This window comes from Palaemon carinicauda, chromosome 8 (genome assembly GCF_036898095.1).
Source record: "Palaemon carinicauda isolate YSFRI2023 chromosome 8, ASM3689809v2, whole genome shotgun sequence".
In the NCBI taxonomy this organism is placed as follows: Eukaryota; Metazoa; Arthropoda; class Malacostraca; order Decapoda; family Palaemonidae; genus Palaemon; species Palaemon carinicauda.
In genome coordinates, this window is record NC_090732.1 from 83633756 (window position 1) to 83641255 (window position 7500).

Below are 7500 nucleotides of genomic sequence, written 5' to 3' on the forward strand. Positions count from 1 at the left end.
TATAAGATATTAGTATGAATAACGTATTCCACTTATGCATTATGCTCCTAAAAAGCAGACATAGCAAAAGCATTGGGATGTCAGTCTGTAGGATATCTCAAGACGCTCAACTATAAGGATCTACATTTGTTTCTTTATTTTTCTAAAATCTCTGAAGCTTCCAATGAGAAATATTATAGGTGTCATAATATTGCCTTTTCAGCATATTTTTATATCTTGGCATTTATTACCACTACACTATTTATAGAATTCACTCTTTCCCCGACTTTCATGCTATCTATACCTTTACTTAGTAGGAACAATAATTGATGATTAGGGACCTAATTAGCAACATAACATAATTATTAGTCATTTGAATATATGAGGGAGTCTTTTTGTGGTCATTGGACAAATATTTTGTGGGTGATCTACGTGTTCCATTAAAAAGTTAGAAACCAAACCCTTCAAAGACAGTTAAAATTATTAGTCTACGGTATTTAATTTTAGTGAAAAAGATATTGATAACAAACCAATGACACACTTATTTTTTTAGTATTACTATATATCCTTCAATATTAGTTGCTTTTGCGCGGAATTTGAACCCCAACATATCGATCACCAGTCAGGGACGTTACCAAGTAGGCCACCAAAACCTTTGATGAGTGTGTAAATATTTGACGGATTGCGTACACTTTAACCCTCTACTGCCCAATTCTTTTTTTTTAAAAGAAAAAATTTTCTCCCTTTTCAATAGTTTTATATAGCACCATTATATACTCATATAAGTTTGTTTTTATTATTTATGTTATTATTATATAATCAGAATTAGAGGACTAATTAGTCCACTCGGGCATCAGAACAGCCAATCCACTCTACAGATTTAGCAGTAAAATTCTAAAAACATAGGTTATTATTAAACTACTTGTTTTTAATTTTCTTAATATTTCATTGTAGAAAGTTTATGCATGAATTAAGTGCATAAATGACAAAAACTAGCTGCTTACTTATCAACATTTTAGACAAAAGACTGTTCATAATCAATTAGTAATTTAGTGTTTCAAATTTTCACCTTGTAATTTTCCTTGAAGTCAGAATGTAATTGAATATTTAAGAATATTATGACAATAATTTCTACGATATATACTGATTAATTTTTTAAATTGCTTCTGCTTTGAATGGAACACTGATACAAGATGTAAAACTCCTTGTCATCTCATTTCCTACTTATGGTGCGTGAAAGTTTAGGAAACAGTTGTTATTCTTATTGAAACAAGTTTACTTTACATTTCATGCACAGAATATTTGTTTTTCCTTAACATCCTGGATTCTTGCAAATCCTCCTTATATCTTCAACACATGGGAAATGTCCTACAAGGTCAGATCAGAAATTGCCTGTGGAGGTTGTCCTATCTTCCATTTTTTACTTTTACCCTCCAGGCTTGATAGTCTTCCTCTTTTTAGGTTTCCTGAGGACTTTCCTCTTTTCATGAAAGCAAATGCAACTTTTAGTTTGAAGACTGCAAGGGGAAGGACATCTGGCTTTGGTATATGAAGATTTCCAGCATCTCGTCGATATACAAGCCAGCTATTTACTATTACCATATCAATCATGTGGAAAATAAGACGATGGTAGTATTTCTTAGACCTTTATAATTATCCTGTATAGGGAAATGAGGCATTTTGCCAAGTCTACTCCCCCCATTGACTTGTTATACCGCAAAACAATGTTTGGGCAGTTTACATCAATCCTACACTTGAGTTTTCTGTCATACTTGGAGACCTTACTGACGGGATTGGCTTTTGTGAAAGTTGTCAAAATGTTCACAATTTTAGTATCGTACCACTTGACATAGGTAACCTCACATCCTTCATCTGTACTTCTTAGCTCTTCATACGAACCTCTGCCTTTTTTCATTATAGCTTTCTCAGCATCCTTCGAATTCTTTATTCCTGGCAAGCGAGGAACAAGCACTGTTCCACAACACCAAATACCCCTGGTAGACAGGTGCTGCATTAGTGGCACAGAGGTAAACCAATTATTAAGGAATAAAAGATGGTTGCAGTTTGTAGGGATTACTTGAGCCAAATATAACACACTATTGGTATTAGCAATAAGGTCAGGAACATTTTGGTCATCGACTGGATCAATTTTCCCCGTATATGGCATAAAATCATAGGTCATATCCTGACTGTCTGCAAGAACCATAAACTTATACCCATATTTATGGGGTTTACTAGGTATATACTGCTTGGAACTGCTATCTCCCTTGAAAGGAGCAAGCTGTTTATCAATGCGAAGATTTTGAGTTATTGGGATTTGCTGAAACTTAGTCCTCAGTTTATCAACAAGGGGTGAACTTTGAATAATTTGTCCCTGTATCCTCTGGGATTTGAATTGAGGATAGAATTATTAACCATATGAAATTTGGATTTTATTTCCTCCCATCTGTTACGACTCGTAACATCTGCAACAATTTCTCTAAGAGGACCCAGCTGGGTTGACCAATGCATTCTGATATTAGGAAGTTTACTTATTGAAAAATAGATATTCAAAACCCAACCATTGTTCTAGTTCATTATGGTCAACATTTAGAGGTTTGTTTGGATTTTTTGAATTGCATAGAGATTTGACTGCTACAATAGTGTCCATAATGTCATCATCAAGGATGTCACACACATACAGGGATGGCTGCTGTAGGTCATCATTGAATATCGTATCTTGGCCAAGATAATCATGTGATGAAGATACCTCAGAATCAGCTACTTCTATGAGGTAGAAGAAAGTTTTGATTTACTTCTTACTTTCCTGGTAGAGGCTCCTGATGATGATGTTCCTGCTGTTTCTGAAGCGGCACTTATTTCCAGTGCTACAGTCTCTTTTTCATCAAAGGAATGAGGAGTATCCTCAATTCCGCCATCAAAGGTGGATCTATCCTCAAGCAATGTAGCTTCTTCCTCTTCATATAAAAATAAATTAAGAATAAATAAAAAATAAATTGAAAACACTGTGTGACTATAGTGTTCAACTATGTCCCTCTTCCCAGGTATAGTCAACAGCCCCTTTATTCTACATTAGGATTAACGAGTTACCAACAATTTCAGGTACTGATGACTTTTTTTTTTTAAATAACAAAGCATTTCAAAGATGACAAAAAAATTATTCTTTAGAACAATCCTACCAGTCTCTATATCTTGATGAAAGTCTTCCGGTGTACTAGGTAGTTCATTATTATCATCATGTTCCTCTTCACTTAGTACTTCATCTAGCTCAATTTCCTGAATGCATTCCAAATTTCTGGTAGCTAATTTGTGCAGCCTTCTTCCATAGAAAATAGATTTTGGAATATCTAGACAAATAGGTAATGTAGATAGTCATAAAAAGTGATGATAGTGATGATGGTTAATATGTAGTGGTTGGTGAGGTGGTGGTGTTAGATATTTCTTTAGCAAGGGTAGTAGTGGTGGTAAGATATTGGCAATGATGTAAAATAATAATATGCGTACATAGCAATCTCTATATTTGAGAATATAAAATAATATATTAAAAGAAAACAAGGTCTTTTTCTGCTATGCCCAGTTGGACTAATTAGGCCTATAATCATCAACACCCCATATTCCCAACTGAACTAAAACGTCCACTAAATAAAAGCAATAATAAAACACAAAGTAAATAGTATTTACATTTAACATTGCTTTCATATGTAAGGTATTTTACACCTTTATCAAGAAATGAATTTGAAGTAACTCTACTCACTCTGTATTTCATCCATTTTGAGCAAAAAAATATGTAGGATGGAGGATAAAATCAACACATACTCTCCCTACGAAAGATTGTTTATTATTGGTGCTTATGTTGGTAATAATGGAAGGAGTCATTGAGTAAGACGAATTAGTCAATGTGGGCAGACCAAGTTACCAGCCTAAAGTAACAGCATTACACTTGTATTTTAATTAGCGGACTAATTTGTCCGCTTGGGCAGTAGAGTGTAATTCCTGGTATTGTTTATTCCTGGCGAAGGAGTAGTGAGCTCTTCTTAAAATTCCTTTTCTAAATCCTGCTTCTTAATACCTCAGATTTTTTTCAAGATTTTCATGACAACTGACATGAGTGTGATGCCTCTGTAATTATTTAAATCAGCCCGGACTCCTTTTTTAGCCATTTTCACCAACACACCTAACTCCCATTCATCAGGTTTTGCCCCTCCATGACACATTCAACAAAATTATCTTGTAAGTATTCTGGGTGTCACTTCATTTTCAGCCAGTATCATCTCGGCAGTTATTCCATCGTAACAAGGGGCTTTCCATCTCCTGAGATTTTTAATGATAGGTTTGATTTCAAACACAATTAATTCATTTAAGGACACATCAAGGTCTTCATCACCTTTAGGTATATCAATCAAATTATTCCCTTCGTATCTCCTATTCATGACCTCACTAAAGTATTCCATCCAACGTAGCCTTTCTTCATCCATTGTTGTTGTAATAGACCCATATCTCATTTTGATGGGTATATGCTTCATCCTCTTTGCCCCCAAAGAGATTTCATCGATAATTCTATATGCAATTCTTACATCATAGCCACTCCCAGAATTCATAGCTTTGTCAGCCTTTCCTGTCTAAATACTCTTTACAGTCAATCCTGGGTTTTCTTTTGACCTCACTATCAATACTGGAATACTTAGCTTACTCTTTTGTGTAATTTTCATTAAGTCCTCTAAAATTTCCAACAATCAATGTTTGTCTTTGTCTCCTTTTTATAGTATCCCACGTATCATTTGATATCCATGACATTCTCTTTGTAATTGCATGTATCGAAACTTCCCTACCAACTGACTGATATATGTATTTAATATAACACCATTCTTCATTAATTGTCTGCTCCTCGTTCCCTAAAATCTCTAAGATTGTAAATTCATTCCTACATTCAATATTGCAAATGTTTCTCTGTGCTAATCTTTTAGAAATCTAGGTATTCTATCAACCTTTCTGTTGGGCGCTTTCAGTTTTAATTTCAGTGTGGCAATGAGGAGCTGGCGATCACTACTAATATCTCCACATGTATAGCTTATTACAAAATCTCAGAGTCCTCCCTCTCTCTTTATTAATGGCTATGTGATATATTTCATTTTTGTAATTGCCACAAGGTTAAGTTAATGTATATTTGTGGATGTTCTTGGGCTGGAAAAGAGTATCTCCAATAACAAGGTTGTTTGTTGAACAGAAATGCATAACATGTGCCCCATTTTCATTTGCAACTTCGCCAAGACCCTCAATACCGATCATATTCACTATACCCTAAATATTCCTTCCAAATTTAGCATTGAAGTCACTAACCACAATTTTCATATCTCTATCTGAGATATCATCTATTACACTCTGCATTACCTCATAGTAATAATTTTTTTTTTCTTCAAGGGAATCATTTGTTGGTGTATAGCAAACTATAATACTCATATTGCGCTGCCTTGATTTTAACTTTGCAAATAACAATCTACTATTTACAACTCTCCACTCATTTAATGCCTTTTTCGATCTTGGTGTCAACATCATTCCTACCCCTTCTCTTCCAAGTCAATCTGTTCTTCTTGAACCTTGGTCTAAGGTTTCCTTACCAATCGCCTTACAACGTGTTTTACTTAGGACCAAGATATCCATACTATATTTCATAGATAAATTCTCTATTTGCCGTAACTTGGTAATCTGATTCATGGTTCTAACATTCCAATTACTCATTTTCAGTTTTTCTATAGTATTAGTAAATTGAGAGATTCTTAGCCCCTGCTACGCCAGTGACTGGGGCCCATTCTGTCATCTTCTTTATCCATTGACTGACTAAATGTATAGAGGATTCATTGGCTAGATTCAGTAGAGGATAGCCAGTTCCTTATGATGCATAGTGTCTACCTAAGTTAAACGACCTCTGCCGGTCCATTCTAATTCCAGTAAGATTATCCGCCAGGCATCAGGAGCAGAAGGCGAAGAGACAGCTGGCTATCGCCTTAAACCCAATCCGGTACCCTGATGCTAGTGACTTCATTGACATTTAGGGGGGCATTTCATCCACACCCAAACTTCTTGTTACTCCACCAGGTTACTCATCCGCATATATAACCGTTGACAAACATGGATTGCTATATATGTGCTACCGTAAATATGCAAAATCCATCATTATGCATAATTCCTAGGAAATTTGCATAATAACGGATACTCTTGTTAATATGCATAATCATTGAAAAAATCCAGTAAATGTGCATAATTCCTAAAATCTTAGTAATTTTACAAAACAACACTTATAAACGTGGTTATTATGCAAAATAATTGTTATCTACTCAGAGTCAATAATAGTTTACGTAATATTTTCTTATGGTCGAGATAACCTCTCGTAGTTTGAAACAATGGAGGAAAGCAAACAATGTTTTTATTCGTCCCTCGTGAAGAATAAAAAAAAGACAAGTAATACATCTATCTTGCTGGAAAGAGAGGAATGTTGACTAATTGAACTTGAAATTGAAAATGTTATGAAGACTGTGAAGGATTGTCATATATTTAAAAAGTATTATGCAATGAAAATAACAGTGGAAGGCACAACAATGAAAAGGGTTAAGTGCCTTCGTTACATTTGAATCAAAGATTTATTTGAAACTCTTCAATCTATTCATATAACAAATGGAGGAAGAGACATTCTATATAATAAAACAAATAAAAAAATACAAACATAAAATATCAATTACGACTGTTGAAATAGAATACTTTAAAAAGTTTATGAAATAAAGAAAGACACAAGTAAAGTATTTATGAAGGGAATGCTAACAGAAGGGTTCTTGCAGTAAAGAGTTGAAAATGAAATAGATACTCAAGTAAACACCAAGGTTTCCGTAGGCCTATGCAATGGATAAGAACAAGTCAATAATTTCAAGAAAAATGAAAATTTACTGGTATTTTTCATTTTTTATTTTGTATAATGATCACGTTTATAGCCGTTAATTTGCAAAATGACTAAATTATTATTATTATTATTATTATTATTATTATTATTATTATTATTATTATTATTATTATTATTTGCTAAGATACAACCCTAGCTGAAAGGAAGATGCTATAACCCAAAGCGCTCCAACAAGGAAAATACCTCAGTGAGGAAAGGAAACAAGGAAATAAATTAACTACAAGATAATTAATTATCAATTGAAATAGAATCTTTTAAGAAGAGTAACAGCATTAGAATAAATATTCCATATATAAACTATAAAACCATGAACAAAACCGTTATTTTGCAGAATTAGTAGATTATAATGGCTATTTTGTCAAATTACAAAGGTTTTAGGAATTACGCACATTTACTGGAATTTATCAGTAATTATGCATATTAAATGGAGAATCAGTTAGTATGCAAATTTACTAGGAATTATGAATAGTAACAGATTTCTTAAATTTACAGTAATATATATATATATATATATATATATATATATATATATATATATATATATATATATTTATATATATAAATATATATAT

At 33.3% G+C, this 7500-nt stretch overlaps 1 pseudogene; it reads right to left on the minus strand.

Annotated features, from left to right (window-relative positions):
* Positions 1-1618: 1618 nt before the first annotated feature.
* LOC137645344 (piggyBac transposable element-derived protein 3-like) lies at positions 1619-3749 on the minus strand (annotated as a pseudogene).
* Positions 3750-7500: the final 3751 nt, after the last annotated feature.